The 25,352-nt window shown below is 39.4% G+C and overlaps 1 long non-coding RNA gene across 1 annotated transcript in view; it reads left to right on the top strand.

Annotated features, from left to right (window-relative positions):
• Positions 1–521: 521 nt before the first annotated feature.
• Positions 522–25,352, top strand: part of LOC148224882 (uncharacterized) — a 66,205-nt gene continuing 41,374 nt past the window's right edge. The window contains exon 1 of the long non-coding RNA XR_015801612.1: positions 522–606. This is a non-coding gene — a long non-coding RNA (uncharacterized LOC148224882). The remainder of the gene's footprint in view (positions 607–25,352) is intronic.

The raw sequence follows: 25,352 nt of genomic DNA, 5'->3' as shown, positions 1-25,352 counted from the left end.
GATAATGGGGATGGCGGGAAAAAAAAACACAGAAGAGGCTGCTTTGCTTTGAAACTAAACTAACTAAATACAGCAGTGGGTCAAAACAAGCCAGTACTAATGCATTCTCAGTGGGAAATGAAAACTATTGTAAGTCATAGCAAAAGTCCTCTCAGCTACTGAAACCAAAGGATATTCAGTTTTCAGTTTCAATTTGGAGGTAACATTTTCAGCTGCATGTTTTGATTCAGGTAAAAGTGTGGGCTGGTTTTCTGTTCAGAATAAAACCCCCCAACTTTTGACTGATTTATTCAAATGTTAACATTTAAAATCCAAATTCTCTATCTGTGCAAGAAGGCTTTTATATATTTCCAAAATGTCTCTGAAATAATTCAGGAGGCAGCAACACAGCTATTCAAGCATGAATTATTCAGTTTAGTTCTAGGCAAACTGTAAAACAATAGATATCAGTGAAAATAGCACATTGCCGGCATTTATTATTGCATAATCATTGAATCTTCAAACATCTGTATTGTTCAGAAGGAAAAGGTAAGTTATGCCATCAGCCATGATCCTGCTCACATAGGCCCCGTTTCCCACGCCAAATGGTCTGGACAACCTCAGCAGGTAAGACAGGAATGGGACAGTAAATGATGCAGGTGTGCATGCAGTGTGTGGGTCTAACATCCCCACTGTGCAGAGGGAGTAGTGCTGGAGAGGAAAATGACTTTTGGATTCAATGACAGCAGGGACTTGCACAGACACTTTTGAAATTTGCTTGAAAATTAGCAGAAAAAAGAAGTATAAAGTATTTGTATCTTAGGAGAGAGGGCATGGAGCAGAACACCAGTGTGGCCCCGTGGCTCCACAGCCCCTGCCCAGGCAGATTCCCTGGGCACAAGGGATGGGATACAGTGAGCACCCAGAGGGGGTGACCATGCAGGGGGACCCACACTCCAGGATGTACTGGCGGAACTGGGGGGGGCTTCCCCACTGTGCAGGGAGCAGTGAGGGTGACACATAGCCAGAGCAGCCACATCTCTTGTGTGCAAGCATATCTGAGATGAGAACTTCTTGGGATCAGCTGTAGAAGGGCAATTTTAGAAACTTGTAGGTTACATTAATATTTTGTAACTGTCTAGAGTTTTTGTTTTTCTCTTATGTTACCAATTGATTCTGCATAAATGCTTCATGGATTTTGAGTCAATGATCTTTCATTAATAAATCAATAAATGGTTTCAAGGCTGAACTACTTCAAATCATGGGGAATTATGTTCACAGTTTTTCATTGTGGCATCAGAAAGGTCTGCAAGTAAACATTTCAGTCTATACTGCCATTCTTACAGTGTTTTTGTGAGCTATTTCAAAATAAAACTCTTAGCTTCATAGTGCATGAGGTCCTTTAAAAAATACCAAAAAGCACCAAAAAAATAATTAGATTTCCAAGCTCACTAACCCTGCATCTGGCATCGACCACAGAGAGAAAGAGATTGAGCTGCAGATCCTGGAAGTGCAAGTATGCAAGGGCATACTGGAGGAACGTAAGTCTAATTTTTCTGCCCTATGCTTCTCTGTTTGCCAGGGAGCAATTTAGTACAACCAAGCATTACCCACATTCCTAAGGACTCTAGGAAGTATTTCTCCCCAGATATCCAGATATGCCTGATGTCATCTTGAATGACCCCTTCCAGCAAGCCTGGTCTGTTATCACTGTGACCTTGTCATCTAAAAAATAATCTACAAAAGCCACTGAAAGTGGTTGACAACAGGTTTTGCTATATTGGAAGACTCTGGTTTGGAGGACTCATGAGCATTGGGATAGTGAGGACCCAGGCACAGAACACTTCTGGTGTTTCTGTACAGTTGCCACATTCTCTTGGGCTGAATAATTTGTAAGCAGAATTTCTTTCAGTAAAGCACCATTAAGTGCCAGTGCTTTAACGCTGAAGTTACATTTTTTCACATTTTCCTATTTTTCCATTTCTTTTGTGAAAGCAATTGATTTTGAAAGAAAAATGACAGTAGGGCCTGCCTGATCCTCCAGGTATCTCTATAATGGACATAAATGCACAGCCAGTAGCTACTTCAACACCTTACCAATACTTTAACTGGTAACAGCCTTTTCTGGGAAAAAAGGTGTAAGATCACTAATGGAATAAATATACACATATATATGTGTGTCTGTGGAAATACAGGAACATTATAGCAAAGAAGATCAGTACTACGAAATTGTAATTTTCAAAGGAAAAGACTTATCAATGTCTTGCCTGGCATTATTCTGGCACTATTTGGCACATCTAACGTGGAAGACCATGCAAGAGCTGTTAAAAGAGACTTCCTTAGAGAAACAAGTACAACAGCCTCTCAAGGTGTCCCTCTTCTTCAAGTCCTGAATGAAAACTCCAGTCTTTCACAGCAGAGCAACTGGTGTACAGTCCCTGTATAGGCAATACCCACCAAACAAGCTCAGTAATTAGTAACTGATCTCTGCATTTAGCCAAATACAAGCAGTTGCTTGCTTCTCTGTTCTGAGCGTGTTCTTTGTTCTTCTCCTATGAGCATTTCCATTCAAGTAGTTGCAAAACCATGGCTGCCTGCCTCCTTTCATACATACAGCTACGCTGTTCCCAACCTCCCTGCTCCTGGAGATTCCCAGGTTCATTTCAACCATTATAACAGAATGTCACCTGTAAGTTTGACTGTTATCATCCAGAGTAAAAATTTCTGGCTTTGATTCTATGTGTTCCCTGTTGGAAAAGGAGACTTTCAGGTCTGGGCAGCGCAGTGTGTGCAAGCACACCAGCTTTTGCTCTGATGGAAATCAGCAATTCTCTTGGTATCAGTGGTGCAAAATTTGGCAGAGATACACTGTACAATTTATAGCAATTTTTTTTTTTTTTGGTGACTGCCTGGGTTTTCTGTTACAGGTAAATTTTGCAGATGATGAAATCCTGACTGTCAAATTAAAAAGAAGAGAATGACTTTGGGGAAGGTTGTTGAGCTACTTATCTGCACCATGGAGAGCAGGAGAGGGGCTAAGATATGCAAACTGGACCACTGATGAAAACTGGGGCTCAGCTGCAGGAGGGTTGTGAACCAAGAGATGTTTAGTATTCAGATGCTAAGTTACTAAAATGCAAGTCTCCTCGAAGCTGGAGATTAGGATGTCAAAACCTGACAATCCAGACAAAATAACAGCTTTGGTACTGAAGCCCATGAAGTAAGAGGAAGGAGCAAATGGGGAGACAAAAGGGAGGAGAAAGATTTAATTTTTCCTTCAGGGAAATTAGTTTCCATTATAATTTTTTGTATTTTTGCCAGTTTCTGGTTGACAAATGCATGCCCAGAAAGCAAGAATTTTGAAAAAATCTGTATGACAACATTCTTTTCAATGAATATGAATTTAATATTAACTCCTTGTGGACCCTAGTAAAGGTTCTAAACAAATAACCTTCTATAAGTCTGTAAGGTAAAATAGCTGCATCTGGAGTGGGAAAAAGAGTGTAATTCCTGATATATGAGTCACAGCACTGCCTCAATTATCACAGTGGCTGTCCAACAAATGCTTGCAAAAGGTTTTACTTTGAGACACATTTGCAAGTTCCTTAGAATGAGATTTGAGTGTCTCCTAAAAGTCTTGTGAAATAGAAGTCTCAGCTAATTTTCCTCACTTCCATGAAGCCCCCTGTGGTAGGACAAGTATTTCACTGCTGACTTAAATGAAGGCAAAGTATTACTGAGATACTTCCCCACAGATTTACAGTGAAATCTTTTTCTTAGCATGTAGGGTTGGTTTGTTTTGTTTGGGTTTTTTTGTCAAAACATATATTATTTTACTAATCTAATGTCTGGTTAGTGTTTCTTTTTCTAAACCATTTAATCTGGATTTTGCTGTTTGACTTGAGGATGCTTTTCCAATATCCTCAGAGTCCTGCAGATCCTTGCCAAGTGTCTCAGATCCTCACTGCTGACTTCTTAGGTGAACAGGCTCAACACCCTGGGGCAGTTTTCCACTTCCTCTCACCCTCTGATTGCAGCCTTTCCACTCTGTTCAAAAGACTTGAACATACCCAGGACCACCCACTTGTATTATGGCACATCTTCAGCTGGCTGCTTTGGGCAGGGGACACTGGGGACAGAGACCACCTGGGTTTCAGTCTCAGTCCCCTGAAGAGTTACACGTTTTCCACATAGCTGAAGGGTTTCAGCAGAAGGGAAGAGCATACTCCATTCTATGTGCCAAGCTATCTGAGGATAAGGCTCTTTTCCTGGAGTGTGAGCACAGGAGAAAGGAAGATTTGTGCTGTGAGGGTGAAGTTTCAGCTGAGCTGAAGTTGTTCTCCTGGTTCCCTTTCCTCCTAGTGAATTATTTAGCCTCGTGGCTAATGAAAAATTCATTGCTTTTTGTTGATGTAACTAACAGTGGGGCCTGACTCCTGTCTTATTACTGGATTCAAAAGTTTATAGTTTATAGTTTTGTAAATTTAATTTCAGCCCTGTTTTTCTCCATTTCTCACGATTAAGAAAAGAGAAATAATAGAACAAGGGTAAAAGACTCATCCAGCAATAGTTACCTTACTCTGACAAATTTTGTCATGTGCTAGCTATACCCATTGGAAACATTATGTAGCAAAAAAACCCTAAATAGAAATCTAGGAGCTGGGAAAAAACTGTTTATATATTCTTTTTTATTTATGTACTTATTTCAACACCATTATCCCCCAAAATGCCAAAGTCCATTTTCTGAGATGGGATTCTCAAACAGAAAAGAGGAATAATTAAAGATGATGGATTGTGTAGTGGAAATAAAAATTTCTCATTAACCATGCTTAGTGGGCCTTTATGGATCACACTGCTTGGACTACATCCATAGTACCAGGATTGCTATTACTCTTTCCTGGTCCAGGTTAGGGTCATCCAGCTGGGTGACAGGACAGAATCAGCCATATGCCTCACATATTTGCCTCACAATGTTGGTTCTACAAGGAGGAAAGCCTAGTATGAGGGCTGATGTAGGTGCAAAAGGATGCTTCAGGAGATCCCTGCATGGTAGAGCATATTATAACCTGCACATATAAACTTTCTTGAATGGAGCAGAATATAACTACATGCTGTCAACAGTTAAATTCTAGCCATGGAAGAAGTAGGTCAGTGCATTTTTAATTAAGGACTCCTTCCCCAAAGTAAAAGTGGATTAGCTGAGTTACGAACAAGTTTTACTCTTTCATTCAAGTCACACACCAGCACGGGCTCTGTGTGTACTTGATTGATGCAGTCACAGCAGTGCTGTTACATGTTTGACTGTCAGTGATGCTGTTAAGGTACAGATGGAAAGTAAGAGCTTGCAGTGTGTCAGACAGTGAGGCAAAGGAGATGAGAATGGAAGATTGAAGTGGAAATGTCAGTGGGAGTCTTGGTTGTACGAAGGCCTCAGCCCCACAGGAACCTACATAGTAGCTGTGAAGAAAACAATTGGAGGAAAATTACCAGTGGCATAAAAACTCTGGTACTAGCAAAAGGAAAAAGGAAAAATTAGTAAAACACACAGTAAATAGCCAGTTTTCCAGCCTTGATGTATAGAACACTGATTTGGCCATCTTAGACTAAACACCACAGGGAGAAGAAATGTCAATGAAAAATGGCACAGACATTAATTGCTACAAGTTTTGACTCTTTGGCATGGTCCTCAATCACTGGACCTTTTCAAGCAAAATAAGATCACATATGCTGTTTTGCTAACATCCACCCCCTTCCTAAAATTTTTTTGATGACTAAGTAAGACATCAGACATTGTTCCATACCCGTGTGTGGTCACTAAAGTGAGACAGGGAGCAGTGAAGAGAGTGGGACTGAATCCTCTGCTGGTCTCTTCACTTCTGGCATCTCACAATTCTATTGCAGAGAAAGGCTCAGCTTGGTCTGTCCTACCCAGGCTTATACTGAATTCCTGCTTTGTTGTGGCAGACCCTTAGAAAACAAACTGTTACCACAGGTGGATCTCAATGATCTTTCCTAAATGGACATTTTTCTCCAGCTTGGTAGCCTGGTGAAGGTTCCGTATAACCATTGCAGTGCTGAGCTGTGGGTGCAGCACTAACTATGCCTGGTGAAGGAGCTGCTTCTTTTAACATGTAGTTATTTTTCAATCTCAACAGCAATGTACCTCAGTCACTTGTACATAACTTTATTTCAGCTTTTACTGTAGCATATAAATCCCCTTTATAGGGTCAAACCTCGGAAGTTTAGGTGTAATTGACTTAAAACAATATTTAGGATTCCAATAGACTATTGAAAGTTTTAAGTTAAGACTTGGAAGTTAACTTATTTAGATGTCCTTGAAAATGTTACCATCAAATGTGTTTGGTGAAGTCAATAGAATCTGCTAAGCCAATGCAGGTCAAAAATCAAATCGGAAACCCAAGTGTCAGTGGATTCTCACTTTTGACTGTCTCACTTATACTATTTTAAGTTTTGCTTCCCTAAAGGGAAAAAGAGCAAAGTTACTTGCAGCAGCTGTTATATTATTTTTTATATTTTTTAACATTGCAACGACACTCATTCAATCTTTTTCTTTTTATCAGTTCCTCACAGCTGTACTTGAATGCTCATGGTGGACTCAAGCAGTTAAGGTCTCCTCGCTGACTTACAGATATTGCCAGGTCCAGAAGAAATTAAAGTTTTCATTGCAAAGAAATATCTTTAGTACATCTCTTCATTATGTCCACTTAGGTACAGCTTCATTTTAAGTGTCAGAGTTAATTTTAATAGGCACCAGATGGAAGGGAAGGGAAGGGAAGGGAAGGGAAGGGAAGGGAAGGGAAGGGAAGGGAAGGGAAGGGAAGGGAAGGGAAGGGAAGGGAAGGGAAGGGAAGATTCATAATTAGCAAGCAGCCCTCAGAGGGAACGAAGGAAATCCAGAAACATGGTATGGACCTTTCATATTGCATCTTGCTGGCCAACCACATTGACTGAATATTTTTGTTTCCTGATGAAGGAAGTCTTTTTCTCAGCTTCTCTTTGAATGCACAACCACTATCCAGACTGTAGCTGTATGTGTGTGCAACTGTCTATACCTCTACAGCTCCCAAAAAATATCCAGGAAACAGCAACTGGGAGGAATGCAAAAACCTTTTTAAGAAGCTGAATTTCCTTACCCTCAAAGTTCCAATCCTGGCATGTGGTAAAGGCTGTGTGGCCAGAACTGGCTCTGCTGACAAGTTAAACCTTGCAGATTTTTCTCAGTGTTTTGCATTAATGAACAGGGATTAATTTTACTGAAGAAAGTATCAGTGCTACTTAGAGATCTTGTGGGAGCAGTCATGTACGGCTCTTGGCAGAATTCCTTCATCATTTAGTTAATAACTTTAGTTTCCTGCACTGTTGACCCAGAGATATCTTTGAGGAGAGATGGATGATGAAAATAATTTTTCTTTTAATCTTTGCTTAAACATGACAATGATGTAGTTGGACTGATATACCTATTGTAAGAGCTGTTTCAAGGGAAGAGGCCATGGGAAAGGATGGACTCTCTTTTATTAACAAAACCTTTCTGTGTATGTTCCTGGTGAAACAAATTTCTCATTGTGGTAAGTGGCTATTCTAAACTGAATGTTAGCTTTGGGACCAAGTTTAATTAATTTTGTCAATGAAGAAAAATTACAGTCAATCCTCCTAAGTAGATTTTAGTAGTTTCCTGGAGTTAATACAACATAATATAAGGAACTTCATGAAATTACATGGCAACAGTACCATTGTCTACTATGTTCAGTCTCTCTTTTTGAGATTTCCAGGAGCTAAGTTTGAAAGTGTGAATTCTCTTCTGTATGAAGTGGAAACAAAAGCAATTGGTTCTGGAGACAAATTTGTGCTCAGTTCTGAAAAATTTATTTCGCATGGCAAAAAAAAAATTAGTAATATGGATAATTTTACTTCCCTGTATCTACAAAAGCATCCCTGCATATCTGAAATACTAAGCAGGGCACTGTGCAAAAACTCAGCAGTAGCAGTGCTATCTATTCCTCATAGCTTACCCTGAAAATACATAGTAACTGAAGAGTACAGAGATCCAGGTGATTCTGATTTTGCCTCTGCTGTCTTAGAGGTTACTGAATGCAGAAATTTTGATTTTGGATAAATAGAACATGCTGGGCTGTCAAACACACTCATCCAATAAATTTGCCACAGGAAAGAGCTAGAAAGGCTCTTCATCTTGAGAAATTCTTGAACAATTATTCTTTTTTATTTGAAGATACAGAGTTTATTTGTACTGCTTTTCTTTGCACAGTGGAGGAGAACTTAAAGAATGCTACAAAATGTGTCCTCTTTGTTTTAAATTAACAGTTTTCTGGGACGGGGCATTGAGCAACCTGGTCCAGTGGATGGTGTCCCTGCCCATAGCGGGGGGTTGGAACTAAGTGGTTTTTAAGGTCTCTCTCAACTTCCAATGATTCTGTGATTTTATAAGTGACCAATAGGATTTTAATAACCCTCCAAAATCCTGTCTGCTTAGCATTAAGGTTCGATTGCTCTCCATTTAATGCTGATTTGGCTTCCATAAGTCAGCATTTAAGTCAGCCACATAAACATTCAGAATCAAATTTCCCAAATACCCAAATCTTCCCAAGACTATAATGAAACCAACCTAAAAATTGCCTATGAGTTCTGACAAAAGAATGATTAAAAGTCTTTTATGAGATTAATTAGATCAATTTATTTCTTGATCATTTGTAAACTTAAAGAAATGTCAAAAAAAATGAAATTATTTTCTAAAAAAATTGTGGTAAGTTGTATTAACATTATTTCTTTTTATTAATTTCAGAAATAAATTCTCTCCTCTGTTCCTCAACATAATATTTGCTGTCTAAAAAGATTAACATAAAATATTTTGTGTTATATTATTAGGCCTTTTCATTGCATTTTCCTGCACATAAGATTAAATTGGAATAAGCAAGTTAGGGATACGGACATGAAGAAAAAAATGAGTTGGTAAATTCTTAAAAAATGTCTTATTTTTGTTTACATATCATTGGCTAAACCCTCCTGAGACAGACATGCAGTATTCTGTCAGAAAGTCTGTGGGAGATAACATTGGCACAGGTGAATATATGATTAATGTCACATTTCATTTAAATCCTATTCTCTTCTCTGCTTCTAGTTTGTGTAACTGCTGTAGATTTTTGGAAACCAAAGCAATGATTTGTGATCAAGAACACAATTTTTTGGATGAACTTTGCATTAAGTAACAATTTACAACCTAGAAAGATTTGGTGGACAAATCTAGGACTTGTTGAATATTCAGCAGATGAAAGACCAAGAGAATGAGGGAGCTGCACGTGTTAAAACTATAGGTTTTATATGTATGATTAGCTCTTATAACAAAACTGGAATCTAGGAGGAAGCTTGTGAAAAGCAGAAGTATTTCAGGAATAGGGAAAATGTGTGCAAACGTAAATGATTTACATGATCTCATTCACATGGCTGAGAAACCCATCTGTTTCTGTTTTCTTGCTTGCTTCCTTTCAGTCACACAGAGTTCTGTGATGCCACCCAAATAAAATAACCACCATCAAAGCAAATAAAGGCAATTCCCCTATCTGATGATTGTGGCCTTTCTCATCCCCTGCTGTGTGTGCTTCTTAAAAAACCAGTGTCAGTGACATCAGCAGCTCCCAGTACATGATGTCTCATTTGTACACCACAAGAAACAGAGCTGGTAAGAAATGTTCCCAAGAACTAGAAGGCCATTCATGGTCAATTAACAACACACATTAATGGGTTTCTTAGCAACAACGTTTGCTTTAAGCATAGGCCCCTAAGGGACGTGTTCTGTGTTGTCAGACAAACAGCAAATGAAGGCAGCTATTGATCCTTAGTGTTGTGTGCTGAATTACAACATACAAGGATAACTATTTCAAAATCACATTTGGAGTCAAAATGCTTATAGTACAAGATGTTTCCATTAAGAATGAAATGTTCCTTCCAAATCCCAGTGGGATTTGCATCTAAAAATATGGTTTTCTGAAGGAATTTCAGTCATGAATTGCCAAAAAGGACATCAAATCTCCAGTCTTGAAGTTATAGAAACATGGTAAAACTCCAAAACCAGTGGAGATCAAATCCAGGGGAAAACATGTAACCAGAAAATTTTTAGGGAAGATACAGAACCAAGGGATATAAAAGCTTTCAAGAGGCCATCCAGTTCTACTAAAAATTTCCAATCTGAAGTATGCATAGTTCCAGGGCATAACTTCACCTGATGAAAAATTTCTCTTAATGCTTCACATCATTTTTCATCTAGTATCTGATTTTTCGTCTTTCTGTTATTCAACCACCTGGGCATGCAGGACTGCTCATTTCCTTCTCTTTTTCTGGCAAGCACTACTTTATATGTGTAAGAATACTCTTTTTCCTGAACTAAAAATGCCATTCCTGGATTCATTCTGCATACAGGAGGTTTTCTACACATCTGTTTACTTTTACTTCTTGCTGAGCATTTTTTTTCCCTTTATTTTTCTTGGAGGTGTTAATAGACTCATAGAATGATTTGGATTAGAGAGGACCTTAAAGATCATCTCGTTCCAGCTTTGCTGCCCCTGCTGGCCAGGGGCATCTTTCAGTAGTCCAGGTTGCTCAGAGTCCCATCCAACCTGGCCTTGAACACTTCCAGGGATGGGGATAGGAGATGTTGACCAAAGTAAGTCTAATATTCTCACTGAGCCCTAACTAGAGGGAAAGCTTTGACTTAGCACTGTACCTTATAGTCAAAATTCCTGTTTGTGTAGACAGCTGTGGCTGTACATCATACAGGCTCTGTAACCACTTCCCCTTCCTTGGGGTCTGACCACACATAGTCAGGCCAGATTCGTTATGGTTTGGTTGAATAAACTGTGATCACATTGCTGTGAGAGAGCCAGCACAGAAAGAGCTCCTCTTTCCCTGGAGCTGCATTTGAACTCAAGCCCTCCCTGCCTGACCTTGCCTATTGCCTGCCTGCCTATTGCTCTAGGCATGGCTACACCTGGACAGGTACCTCACTGACCATGACCCACAGACTTGGCCTGGCTGGACCTCAGCCCTGTCCTGGCCCTGTGACCATGCTGAGCAGCCACACAGCTCTGAGTTTACCTGGTCACCATCCCTGGGCTTGCTGAATCCTATGAGAGCCTGGCTGGTGAGGATAGGCCACCCTGAGCACCCTGCTCCTGTTGTGGCAGCTGGTCAGTGCTGTGGTCTGGCAGCAATTCAGGATAACCCACATGGTCCAGTCAGTGTCTAGGGATATGTATTCTCTCCTCTGTATGATGCAGTTGGCTGTTTCAGGCGGAATGCTTTCCCTGTATTTTACCTAAGTGCAAGATGGACCAGCTGTTGTTTCCTCAGTCTTTTTCACCACTGTAAAAATAGGTAATTACACAGATTTCCAGAGAGTTATTTTAAAGGAGAACTGATGTTATCTACAACCCAGGCATTCTGTAGTCTTCAGTTAAGTAAAATTTTCATTTTAGCTAGTCGATATTATTTGCTAGATGCTTAATCAGAGGGTGTTACTCATCTCTGACCAGTGATGCTTGCTGGATCTGCCTTGTTTTCTGGGCTCATTCACAGCTGTCAACAATGTTAAGCTTCATTTCAAATATTTCTTAAAATAGCAGTAGTTGTTTGGGCACTATTTTTGTTATGTTTCCATTGTCCTTTTAGCATTCATGCTAAAAGGTAACCATCAAACCGTGGTGAAAATAAGCCATATGTTAACTTTATGAAAGTTCTAAAATGAGAAATGGGGATAGGCAACTTGTCTTCTCCTGGGTGGACTCTTTTTATGAGGACTACTTCTTAAAAATGAAAAAAATATAATTTGTAATATTTGCAATACAATTTGTACAAAACCTGTACAACAAAATGCCATTTCCTTGAAAATATATACAAGACAGTTTATTTTAAAGCCCTATTCATGTTTCCATTCTTGTCAAGTAGACATTTTGACCAAGGTAGAAAACAGAGGTTAAAAAACAAATACAAAAGAGAACATAGCCAGCATCTACCTTGGTTTTGTTAATCATTGCAGTGCCTGGGCCACTGCCAGATGCTGAGAGCCATCCCCAGAGACGGTCCCTGGTGGCCTCGCCCTACTTCCCCTGCCCTGCCCATGGCCCAGGATGACACATCAGCCCACCGAGGCTGTCAGCCCCTGCCCCTGTAGCACCACAGCAGTGCTGCTCCCCAGCTCCTCATAGCCCATCCTCGCTCAGCCATGGGTCCATAATCCATTCCTGTCCCCAGGGAGGTACCAAAGCCCAGGGCTGGAGATGAGCCAGTGCCTCCCAGGGCCCTGCTCCTGGCTGGGAGTGGGATGAACTTTGGCTGCCAAGCATTTAGGGAACAAAATATTGTTTCCTCTCAACAATGGCTATTGTGCAAATATTTCTGCTCCCTTCATTAGCTCTGTCCCTGCCCTTGAGGTCAGGGAGAAGCCATTGTTCAGCCTTCTGAGGGCCTTTTTCTAAAAAGACCCCCAGTAGTTTTGCAGTTATCTTGCTGTTTCCTTGCTGTGCAATGTGTATATGTATATGTATATGTATATGTATATGTATATGTATATGTATATGTGTACATGACTGCAGGGACAAAGGCAGCCCCATGCTGCATGCATAGATGAGATGAAAGAGGCTGGCTCATGCCCCACTGCCATCTGACCCAGGTGTCAGGTGATTCTTTTCCTTTAGGATGCCCAAGGCTACAAGCAAGTGGTGGATTTAGCTGCCCTTATCATAGATGTTCAGATCTTCTGCTTTCCTGCTTTGTCTTGGTAGCAAAGGAGTGGTTGTGCCTTACTACTTCCAGGAAGGGACCTAGGGATTTCATGTCCAAGCCTCCCTACAGAAGTGTTCCTTGTTGACAGCAGGATTTGAAGCAGACAACTAACTTGTATAACTAGTTTTTGTCATTAAATAGTCATACATTTTCTACTTTATTCTTCTTTCTAATTCCTAGAACAAAGTTTCTGTACTGTTTCTTCCTTGCCTTAATCACATCCAGAAAAAAAACCAATGTAGGTGTTCAAGGCCTTGCAAAAAGTTCAAGAGACTGGACAGTTCATTACCTTGATTTCAGTGCCTATGGCATATCTAGCCTTTGAAGAGGTTTATGGGTAGACCACACTGCAAATTCAAAGTCACATCAGTCAGAAAAAATCTTATGAGGCACTTTCTTCATCAGATATTCTACTCTACTTGTGTGTTTTGATCCCACTGCTCTTTTAAAGAAGTAAGGACTGAAATAGGGACAAGGAAATGACTCTTTGAAAAGATTTCTTTATTTATTGTGAACTTCCTGTCTGCATTTTATTTAAGGTAAAGTATTCGACCGAAACAAATAATTTAAAAGAATCTTTTAAAGGTTAAACATTTTAACACCATACAGAAAAATTGCCAGGTTGTTCTTAAACACATGTTGTAGGGTTCTTGTGGCCTAAAATACAAAATTTATTTTTGTGATTTGGCAAAGATTGCACAGTGGTTTTGTCACTATTTCTGTGCAAGGATGTTGACTTTATTTCAAGTGGCCTGGATGATGTTAGCAAGCATCGATACCCAAAGTATTTCTCTCAGACTATTTGCTAGCCAGTGCTTAAGTCCCTTACCAACACCCTTCTCTTTTTGAATTCAGTCCCTCTGCTACTCTTTTTTGCTAGTTAAGAACGATTTTGGGACTTGCCAGAGAGTTCTTATTTTCTTTCCAGTTAATGTGTAAATTTACCCAATTCTGCCACGGAGCTATGGAAGATAAAACAAGGTAAAAAAAATGTACAAGATTCTTGCTTTTTTTACTCTCTTGTTACAGGTCAGAAAACGGCATTTTGACCAAAAAAAATACTCTCTGTAAAAAAAAAACTTCTTCTGAATAATGTCTACTAAGCCTTGCATTTCAAGAATCTTCTACCTCGACTTAATATTTTCTCTCTATGAAGAGATTGAGTCATCCACCCCCCACAGGTTTGCTTTACAAAATGGCTCTGTCTCCTAGGTAAAGAGAGAAAAAACTTTTCAACATTCTGAAGAAAACTGGTCATGTTCTTTGGGTTATGAATAATTTCTGAAAGTCAGGAGCTCTTATATTTCCAGTTTCTGGCTCTTGTTCTGGATTGTACTGTTTCCAAAGCGAATCTATATTTCCCATTAATTTAATGATCCAGAAGACGCTCTGTTCTATGCCACAAGTGCATATCCTTAAGAGAAAAAAGTCATCATAGATACAAGAATTCAATTCAAGCTCTCTTTGCTGAGGATACGGTGGTTAAAGTCATACAAACAGGGAATGTACTCTATGAAAGACAGGGCAATCCTGTAAGGAAACCAATTAAAGTTGCTACTTGCCAAGACAGTCCTTTTCTATGGCATTGATAGATAACAAGTATTTCAAAGACAAAGACAATGCCACCTGGGAGAGTAATAGAACTCTTGTCTTATCCTTGACTAGCCATAAATATTTTCAAATATTTTTTAAATGGTGCTTTGTGCCATGTGCTTGATTAGTACACCTCATTAGAAATATCTCAAAGGGTTTATTTTAAGAAAGATAATCTTATAGTTCTTGCCCCCATCATCAAATTTAAAAAATCAGAAAGATACTTCAAGGGCAACTCTGGAATAAATATCTGTCTTCAGAAAATCTTGGTCATGGACATCACTACCAAAATGTAGAAGTCTGTTGGTTCTATCCTTTTGTCAGCTTTGTCTGTCTTGTGCCCCTGAGTTTAAGAGCTACAGGGCCATGGAAAAAGAATTTGGCTGTCTCCCTCTTTTCCACCAAATCTAAATGGATTTCCTGACTTCCTAAGACCTTCAGCCTCAGTGAAGAATAAATCTTACCAACTAACTAAGGTGTCTGTGTTTGGCATTGTCCTACTACCTTCACACAAGTTTCTGTATTCAAAAAATACGTGAGAGGAAGGGCATTAGCAGGAAAAGAAAGGCTGAATACAGTACTGAGCCTCCCTCTCAGAGGCTTCTGTTTCATAAGGTACCCTTGAGACAGTGAATACAAATGTGAAGAGAACATGACAGAGCCTCCTGGTCATGGGATAAAAAAGCTCATTTCAGTTGGTATAAATCAAATAGGGATCAAAGCAGTTTAATTTATGGCATGCATTTAACTGATAATCAGTGCATTCAGGACTGATATCAACATTCAAACAAATATAAGTTGTGCCTATGCTCATCAATGTTGTGTGTTGTGTTCTAGGACAGGTAGAAGAGCAGCACCTCTTTACTAGGAAGGAAAACCTCAAGAGTCCCTGAAGTAAGATTTTCTCCATAGTATTCTGCTTTGCCTTCTTTCCTCATGCTGTTCTCTGCTGGGTTGCTCCTGGCTGCCTTACATGTTTTTCTCAGAAACAAGGAAAAGCATCTGAAACTGCTCAGCATGTGGAAATAGAAGAGGCGGTGGTGAGAGTACGGGGGTGGAGTGTGGGGCCCCAAAAATAGGTATCCATGGGCTATTTAAATGTTCAAAGTTCTCAGACTGCCACTTCAGAGTGCCATGAATGTCTTTTAGGATGGAGAATCTAGGAAGGGGTTGTGTCAGAACTGACAGCCCATAAGGATTTCTTTCCCAAATATCACTGAATTCCTCGTGGTTACGTGACAGCACCAAGCCCAGCTCAACACATTTAGTGGAGTTTGGAGACTCAGTCAGCTTTCCATGAAGTCAATGCTTACACTTAGAAACAGAGAATCATGGAATTGTTGAGGTTGGAGAACACCTTTGACATCAATGAGTCCAGCTGTTAACACTGACAAGTCCACCACTAAACCATATTCTTAGGTACCACATCTACACATCTTTTACATACCTCCAGGGATGATGACTCAACCACTTTCCTGAGAAGCCTATTTCAATACTTGACAACCTTTTCAGGGAAGAAATTTTTCTGGTGAGTTTGGGAAGCAACCTCCTAGTAATGCTAAAATGAGGAGAATGGGTTTATTTTGAAATACCATAAGACAAAAAGTCAAAATAATGTCATGTATAATATACAGCAAGTGCCTTATGGTGTTAGAAACATAGCAATATAGTTCCATTTGGGAATCAAATTACTTTGGGGAAGAGGGGGAGATTGGAAATGCTTATTCAGCATTATTGGAAGGATTGTAGCTTCAAAGGCCCTCTTATTCCCTTCCTCATTGAAAGGTAAAGATTTCCCTTTGCTGGTGTTCCCAGCATCTTGGAATAATAGGCAATTACTCCTGCTTGTAACAAACCTGCTTTATTGTGATTTAATATCCTTATTTCATACAAGGACATTTGATTTAAGTGAGCTGAATCGACAATGATGTACACTGCATGAGTTACTGAAAAAGTCTACCCCGACTTTGGCAGTAAAAGATCTAAGCTGAGTACTTGTAGTACCTTTAAACTTGGTTCAAAGGAAAAAGTGCCTCCATGAATGACTCATCTCACCCTAAAATAGTTGTCCAAGACAGACTGAGTGAACTGTCTCTGGAGGTGGCCATTTTTCCCTAATAACTGTAGAAGAAGACTGCTGTGACGGGACCAAACTTAGCCATCTAACTGTCGTACCTTTAGGATACATTAGATGCCATCTGCTTTGTGGCCTCTAAGGGTGTCAAGGAATGTAAAAGAGGCAATGTTGGAAAAATCAGATTTCCAAGGAAAAAAGAGTGCCAGGTCCCTCATTCCATTTTGTCAGAATTGTGAACAATAACTACAGCCTCTGTTTTGTATATTTCCGTTTTGAAAACAGACTTTCTGTGAAATGTTGTTCACTTTCACATTTCTTTTTTCTTGGTCAAATCATTAGGTGTCTCACACAAAAGTTCCTTTCTGACACTCCAGATTCACAGCACTGTGAAAGAAGTGATATTCACTGCCCAGGTTTGTGTCTTAGTCCCAGGAAGCATATGCACCTCATCCAGAAGAAAACACTTATTCTTGCTTTGCTAATAAAGTAGCTCTTACTCTACTTTAGCTCTGGGGATTATAGCATTTAAACACTCCAGAGAGCAGATACTCACAGCTTGGGTCATTTTAAAAAGCAGCAATTCTTAGCTTCCTAGTACAACAACATGCAGATTTGCCATTTTAGTTTTTTCGGCAGAAAGACTACAAAAGCAGCAGGGTACTGAGTCCACAGCTTAAGCTATAGACTAGGAAAATACAACAATACAGAGACAACTATGTAGAAAGTACACAGAAACTTCTTTTTTTTTTTTTTTTTTTTCACTTTTCTCGGTTACAATACAGATTTGGTTTGGTTGTATGAGGTATCCATGTTCCTAGATTCTGCTTTGTTTACAAAATATTAAAAAGATTTATTGGAAATAAAAAGGAATCTGTAACTTTCTCAGTCAGATGTCTAAATCAATGAATCATATTAGAAGAAAAAAATGTCATAGTGTTTGGGCACAAAAATTTTCTAGGGGTTGTTATTGCTTTCAAATGACATAAACACAGAGACCAATACTGAAGTGACAAAGTCTCATTCAGTAGGAATCCCATGCCAAATTACAGACTCAGCAGAGAGACTGCTGTCATGAAACATTGATTTAACAGTAAATCCACATCATAGGAACTAGACAAGGAGTGGTTGTCAGAGCAAGCCTTTGCAGAGTCACATACCAGGTTTCAGGCCAGCTGTGTACCCACTGTAAGGGTATCCCAGTGAGACTAAGAGGCAGGGTAGAGAACATCTCCATATTTCAGTATCTCCAAATCCAGCGTCCCTTTGCAGAGTGTTCTGCTGCTCTGGGAACTCTCCATAGCTGTGCAGAAGAGGCCAGATCCTCCCTGCAACATCTGCTCCGTTCAGAGACCATGCAGAAGGGTGTGCAAATGTTGAGTGTATCCTCCAGCGAAAGGCAGATACTGTGCTCCAGAGAACAGAGTGTAGGGGAAACTAGGAAGAAGTGGTTACTGCATAATGACTTTCTGCAGCTTGGAGATGGCAAGGTATTAAACAGATCTCTGATTTGTTTACAATTACACCTGCAAGAATACCTTACACCTTTGCTTATGGCAGTCAAAACATGGCTTAGACTTGAAGCAGTGTATATACACATTAGAAAGAAATGCATAGAAGGTTGTCCCAGTAAGGGTATGTATCTTTTATAATCAATACTGAAACATGATTTAAGATATCAACAAAAAACTTGGAATCAAAGGTAGTTCTGTGAGTGACAACTTGAATGCTAATTTTTACATTTCCACCTCTTGACTGTTAGGAATTTAATGTTAAATGTCAATGTTTACAGTTTGCACAACTGTAATTGTGTTAATGATGAGTTTATGTTTGTATGTTCAGGCCTAGCATGATTGAAATTTGAAATAAATTTGTTGCACTAAATTTTAGCACTCATTACTTGTTTAGCATTCACTAAATTACAGGTTTTACTTCACAAGTCTATCAAAAAAATAAAACTGAGATAAGTTATTTCCTTAAACTACAGGCTACAATCTGATTAAATTAAAATGAGTACTTTGATTCCCATCAGTGTTTAATAAATACTTTAAGACTTTTTTTTTTCTTGTTTTTGGAAATACCTTAGAGCTAAATGATAAGGAAAAATCTAGCCATTGAATTCAGCACCATCCCTCAGAAAAGAATTCGGAGGCTCAGTGCAATCTATTGAAAAGGCTGTTCTATCAAAATAAAGGTAAAATTGAATGAAAATAGCTATTTCCACTTCTTTGGAGTGATAGCAGAACAGAGAATCTCATCAATTTGTGCTCGTCTGAGCATAGCAGTTCTTATACTCATCTACAGATGTAATCCATAAATGTGAATTTTTTGTCTCTACCTGCTCTTTACCTCCTTGGATGAGTTAGGAAAGTTTCAAGACTGAAGACCTGAATGTCCTAAGGCCATTTTGGTGGCAGACACTTGCCTGGTGACCCCATGATCTCTTTAGATATATCACTGCCATTTAATAGGAGACAGTGCAGTGCCTTTTCATGAGCAAGAAATAGCAGTGTTATTGTATCTGTGGCCTCTGTTAGCCACAGTTCAGTATGGATTTGAGTCAACAGTGCCTGTAGGAATATGATCTGATTTAAACTCCAACCCTATGCACAAGCCTATGTCATATATGGTTGTTCATGTCTCAATAAATTGAATAATTTTCTAGGTACTAAGAGAGATCAGGACATTTGGGCTCAGCCCTAAGGAAAAAGATTACATACATTTGCAGACTTGCCTTCCACTAGCATATTTGGTGTCCATGACATGTTGAGACTTAAAACTCTGGGAGGAGGAAAAGGAGGCACAAAAGTTAAAAAATAATCTTTCTACCCATTGCTCATCAATCTTAACTATTGAGACAGAGATTTGAACAAAAGGCTTCAATCCTTAGCAATCCCTATTCTCCCAGAAGAGGGATTTTTTTTAACTACTCAGTTTGCTGACAGTGTTAATTGTACTAGTAACCATCAATGACAACAATGTGAGAGAAAAAGACTTTGCCACAGCTCCTGTCCATGAGCTGGTAGTTTTCTCTGGATGGTACAGCTGCCTACTGTTCAGAGCAGGCAGGTTTGCCCAAGCTCTCCTTGATCTCTTCCCCTTGATATCTGTTGCACTCACTTTGCTCTTTGTCCATTCCTGCCCACTAACACATTCCTCAGCCCAGCACCAGCTGGGTAGTTTGCTCCCTGCAGTAGAATTTCCATGGGTGAGCATTGTGTGTGCCTTGGCTGAGGCCAATGCTCTGCAGTGACTCTACCACATGCTGAATTCTTGCTCTACTAAATACCTTCCTTCTACCTCACTCCCTCCACACTACTGCTAGAGCAATAATATGAACTCCATCTGAGGCAATTATTCTGCTTTTAATTTCCCTTCAGTTTCTGAAATTGGCCTGTTTGCTGTATTTCTGCACAGGGAAGCACAAATCCACCCTTTGCCAAACATTAGGATAATTTAATGTCTCAGCCTGCTTCTTTGTGAATAAGGTCTAATAGACGATGATGATCTCCCAGGCACAAACACAGTAATAAGCATATGAATACATTTTATCAAAATATGATCTTGTCCTGTTGTATCTTACACCACACCCAGCCTTTACAGTTTATCCATCAGCACACAGCTGGCCTCTTCCTCTGTGGAAGGAGCTGTGTGATTGCATGTGGTTAGCACATTATTTGCAGACTGAAGTTTGTATCTGGAAAATCCAGCCATTAGGCTATTGATTAGAGTGAAAACCAGTTTGTGGATCCACAACTTTTTCCTCCACAACATTCCTCTGACTTATTGTGGCCAGCCCTACTGCCTATCCAGGACATTGTTCAGTTGTGGTGTTTTCAGTTTATCGTTTTTCACATTCTGGTCATGGCACAGTATTGTTGATTCCTTCTGCTAAAGTTCCTTTATACAGTATGATTCATCCAGGCTTTCACTATCTTACATCTTTAATAGTACAAGTTTATTTTCTTCTGCTTTAAGAGATCTCTCTTTGCATATCCATTCAGACTGCTGCTGCAAAGTGCTGATCTATGAGTCATTAATTTTGATCATAATACTCGTGGTTGGAAAGTTTTCACTGTCTTTTTTTCTGTTCTGTTCTGTCAGACACAGGCCACTTGTGATCTCATTCAAGGATCTTAACATCTTTGACTTTCCATTTCAGTTCTGTTTACTATCAAAATGATTTCTTGCAACTCTTTTCAGTCTATGGCATCATCTGCATTTTTTCACAAAGTCTTCTAAACCTTTGCAAAGTTACGTCGAGAATGTCTTTCAGTCCCTCCTCTTTCTCTGTGAAGACAGCAAAGACCTTGGCAACATCCAGCCTGCTGATGTGCTGGGGCCAATATGTCCAGTGCTTTTGCAGTACAACTCTCTTTTACCTGTTATGATGGGTTTTTTGTACACAGTGTAAAAACTGGAGAAAGGATTCAGTTCTTTGTTTTGTGCTTCTATTTGCCAGTCCTGATAGACATGGTCCTCTTCCCTGACTGGACTTCCTAACCACTGTGGATTACTGCCAGACAGCTGTGGGACTCTTTTGAATCAACACATAGATATGCTGACATAAGCCCAAACAAGAGTACAACCCTATTGGTATACTTTCCTGAATGGTATAAGCAATGTTGGGGTGAGTACTTGGGGCAGCTGCAATTGAATCTTTTATTACAGTTGCATAGTCAAAGCTGCAAAACATCCTTACTTAGAAAACCTGTATGTCTCTCTGATTCAACAATGAGACAGGATAAGGGTGGAGATGGGAATATACTGCTGTGAGGGGCATCGATATTAGGACAACAAGGGCTAGAAAATACATAGGTAGATATTTGGTATACAAGATTATACAAGAAACACAGTCAAATTATCTGGAAGGACTAAGGGTGTTTTTCAGGGGGGTGACAAGATCTTTAGTGACCACATCATCATTCATCTTTGTCACTTGTCATGTCTGTCAAATCCTCCTCCCCAGTTCCCAACACATGCATGGATTGGTACTGGCAGAGAATTATACCTATTGCAAAAAAATCTTATTTTCTTATATGTTTTAACCATTATTCAGGCTTCTAATTGTCCTTCACCACTCCCTGTCCCATTGAATTATTTTCCAAATAAATATCCCTGACACCAGTACCTTAAAGCAACATTACAGGCTTTTACGGCTTCTTTGCCATGATGATGAAATGCTAAAGCCTTTTTTCTCACACTGCAGTAGGTTTAGCCTGCCATGAACTAAGTTTGTTTGATAACATGCCCACCTCTCAAGTTTTATAAAACGGAGTAACCCAGACAGTCAAATCTGTTTAAAAACCTGGATTAAGAGTTGCAACTAGCAAGTTAGAAATAGGAGGTATAGCATTTTGATCTCTTCTAAATGCCTTCGTTGAAAAGAGTGAAGACTCCGTATATCTGAAAATAAATTCTTTTACCAGATGTCATCCTGGGGAACTGAACTGGTACAGCAATAAAATTTAGAAAGAGTTCAGGTGTGACTGAACTTGTGAGTCTGTGTTTTCACAAGGAGAGGTCCCACCACACATCCCCACCTAGAAATATAGTTGGAACAATAGTCCCTCTACATAAAGGAATCAAGAAGCTAAGACCCTAATTGAGCAAATACTCTGTTCTGCTCAATGTGTTCAAGTTATAGGCCTCTGTCTTGCTAATGTCATGTCCTAATTAGTTATATGACAAGAAATGACATACAGCAGTGGTCAAGGAAGCTGAGAATTAGAGACTGTCATAGGAAATGATTGATAAAGCCTTTTACAGGGGTTAGAGTAATGGGGAACAACAATTGGAATAAAATTCTATTCACAGCAGCAGCTCCAAGCCCTCTAATTACTTCAAGTCTAATAGTGACATATTTGTATAAAACTTGGCTAAATCACAGGAGAAAGAATTAAGGCTACAGAGATGGAGCCAGAGGTTAGTTAGATACTAGAATGTCATTTTTTCTCCCAGACACACATGGCCTGAGACAAACTAGCCCTCAATCCCAAATCTCTACATCAAGATATGGTTTGGAACATGCCTAATTTTCTTTTCGTTTTTTTTCCTGTCCATTTTTCTTTTTTTCCAGCCTGAGTGAACATTTGGATTCCTTTTCCATAGGTAGTTGACAAGAAGTTGGACAAAAGTGTTGATGTAGGCTAAGTCACAAGTCATGAATCCAGGACCCTGCTAAAATGCACACTTTCAACAAGAATTCATGTTTTTCCCTAGTTCATTAAGGCAGCCATCCCTCTAAAGGGAAAAGTTCAGGCAGTGTGTATTTTCTTGGTCTGTGGTCTGAGCCACAGAAACTGTTCTTGACTGTGAGACCAAGACACCAAATACATCTGGGTTGGGTACATTTCTGAACCCAGCTAAGATCAACCTGCTTCATTCCCTCTTCCTATCAGAAAATACGAAAATTGTCTCTCTGTATCTCAGAGCAGGGAATGATGTGCTAAAACATCACTTTCAACATCAGTTTCCAACAAGCACTTAATCAGACAGGGCAAAGTAGATCACAAAATCAAGCAATAAAAAAGCAGCAGATGTTTTGACTCTAAATAGAAGTATTTTGATAGTCATGAAGTGAATGGCAACTGTCCATCCTTCTTTAATGCAGGAAAAAAAAGTTGTTTGACAGCACTACATCATTTGTTGCCTTTTCAAAACGCTGTCGTGTAAATGCCACTTGCATTATGGTCATTCACAAGAAATGTCACTTCAGCCAAGCAAGCATGTGGCTGAAGCTCTGTCATTTCCCATCCAGTTTGTTCTATGAATCAGTCCCTGTGATAAAGGGGTGCATGAGGCAGACAAGTGAGGTAAGTGGGGAGAGGGCATGCTGAGAAAGCTTGGCAAGAAAATTTTCTCTCAGCTTTAACCAAACTGATAAATGCTAAGAGAATGCCATTTACATTACATTGGTCAGACTGCAAATAAAGTTTGGTGATTCACAAGCTGCTTCTGTCCTTCTACCACAATATTTGTAGGGCTGTGAAATATTGCATTTTAAATATAATGGCATTTAGGGCACCATAACATGGGAAACTGCTTCTGTTAAAAGAATCCTGCAATTTGCATCAGCCCAAGGACACCCAAAAAATTAATTTGCCACCACAGTTGCATCCCTATTTGATGCCATCACTCTCTTTTGTCTCCTCCAACACTGTTCAAAGCCTTTCCAATGGAATTGGAGCTCCCAGAAACCTGCACCACCTCCTGTGAGCCTGAGGTTCTGCTGAATGGAAGAGGAATCTGTACCTATCAGCAAGATTACTTCAGCCTGTCCTTTCAGCTAATAGCTGGAATAGAGTGTAGTTCTGGCCTTATTGGTGAGACCAAAAGATAATAAGGATTAGAGACTGTTTGCAGCTATCCAAAAAGGAGTGAGAGTTGGATGAAATAAAATGCTTGTTTAACTCTTTTCCACCTCCCAATAGCTTAACTGGTGTCTCTGTAGGAAATCAGAAAAGAGCGTGTGGGCAAGCTCATCTTTCAAGACTCACCAAGCCAGCAGGTTGGTTGATTGCTTGAGGCTTCCTTCAGTGTCAGAATTTACTGCCATGTGAGTTAAGCAAGTTTTCTGAGGTCATGTCCATCACATGCTATCCAGTCAACCTTACAGAGTTTTCCTGGTTATGTAGGACATTACTGTACTTGTCCCTGCAATACTGTATTTCTATAAATGAACTCTGACTACTCAGTGGACTTTGGGGGCGAATAAAGATCCTGCCATCAGTCTTAGCAGAAACATAAATTCAAATGTATGTGACACTAAATCCCTTTTCCCACCCCTGCCTTGTTACAACCATCACTCTAGATGGATTGTCTATGTGCAGGTGGCCGGATCATCCTGTAGGAATGTGTTAAGGGGCACATTAGTCCTGGAGCAGTGGTATCAAAAGCTGGGATAACAATGGTCCTGTCCCTATTTGAATCATCTCTTGTGAGAATAATTTGGGAGCAGCATCTGACCTCCAAGTGACTGTAAAATGAAAGTTAAAACCAAACTAGAAAAAAACCCCTGTAAGCTGCAGTAAGAAGTCTAGAGTAGAGAATTAGGTGCTGACTTTCCCCATGAGTGTTCTCTGGGGAATAATACAATAATAGCCTAATAAATTTTATTCATAACCTGAGGAGAATTTGTCCCAAGTGTGAGCATGATGGCATTTCACCCAATGTAGTCAGCTTTGCTGATCAGAAGATGAGAGCCCACAGTGATTAAGAAATAGCCCATAAGAAGCAAATGTTAATGATGTAAAGGTAATAAGGACCATTTGGATTTTGTAAGGACAACATATTCTATTTATCACAGTGACTTTTAATTTGCTCTGCTAGATGCAAAAAAAATGTTTCACAAGTAGATTTAATTCCAAAAGATTGTATTTTTATTTATGTAGTAACTTTTCCTGATTTAAATTTGGAATCTAGCTGTAACTAGAAGCCTAATTCAGTGAACTGTCTGGATCGTGATATTGCCAGGGTGGATTCAGCCTGTTTGGAACACATGTAATATTGCCTGACCTTCAGGATATGTACATTTTTACACAGCATCTGAATAAACTAGTAACTCATCCAAAAATATTTTTCCTAATATAATCATGCCATTTAAACAAACTTAATTCTCTTAAGCCAGCCAACACTTAGTATTTGGTTTATTATCATGTGGTATAGTTGAGGTCTATGTGAAATACTTTAAGAGTAGATAAAATATCTGTTTTTAATTTCCCTGAAGAAGAGGGTGATGGCATCTGCTTTTGCATGCTCTTTAAATTACTCTTAGTTTATTTTAATTGATTTTTATCTTCAAAGGTGATTAGCAAGTACATTTTGAAAATTTTTTTGAGTGCAGATCACAAAACTACTTCATTCATAGGCAAAAAAAAAAAACGGATATTTTATT

The sequence above is a fragment of the Sturnus vulgaris genome, chromosome 2 (genome assembly GCF_052056855.1).
Source record: "Sturnus vulgaris isolate bStuVul1 chromosome 2, bStuVul1.hap1, whole genome shotgun sequence".
NCBI lineage: Eukaryota > Metazoa > Chordata > Aves > Passeriformes > Sturnidae > Sturnus > Sturnus vulgaris.
Note: the sequence above shows the minus strand (reverse complement) of the source record. Positions and strands in the feature narration are given on the sequence as shown.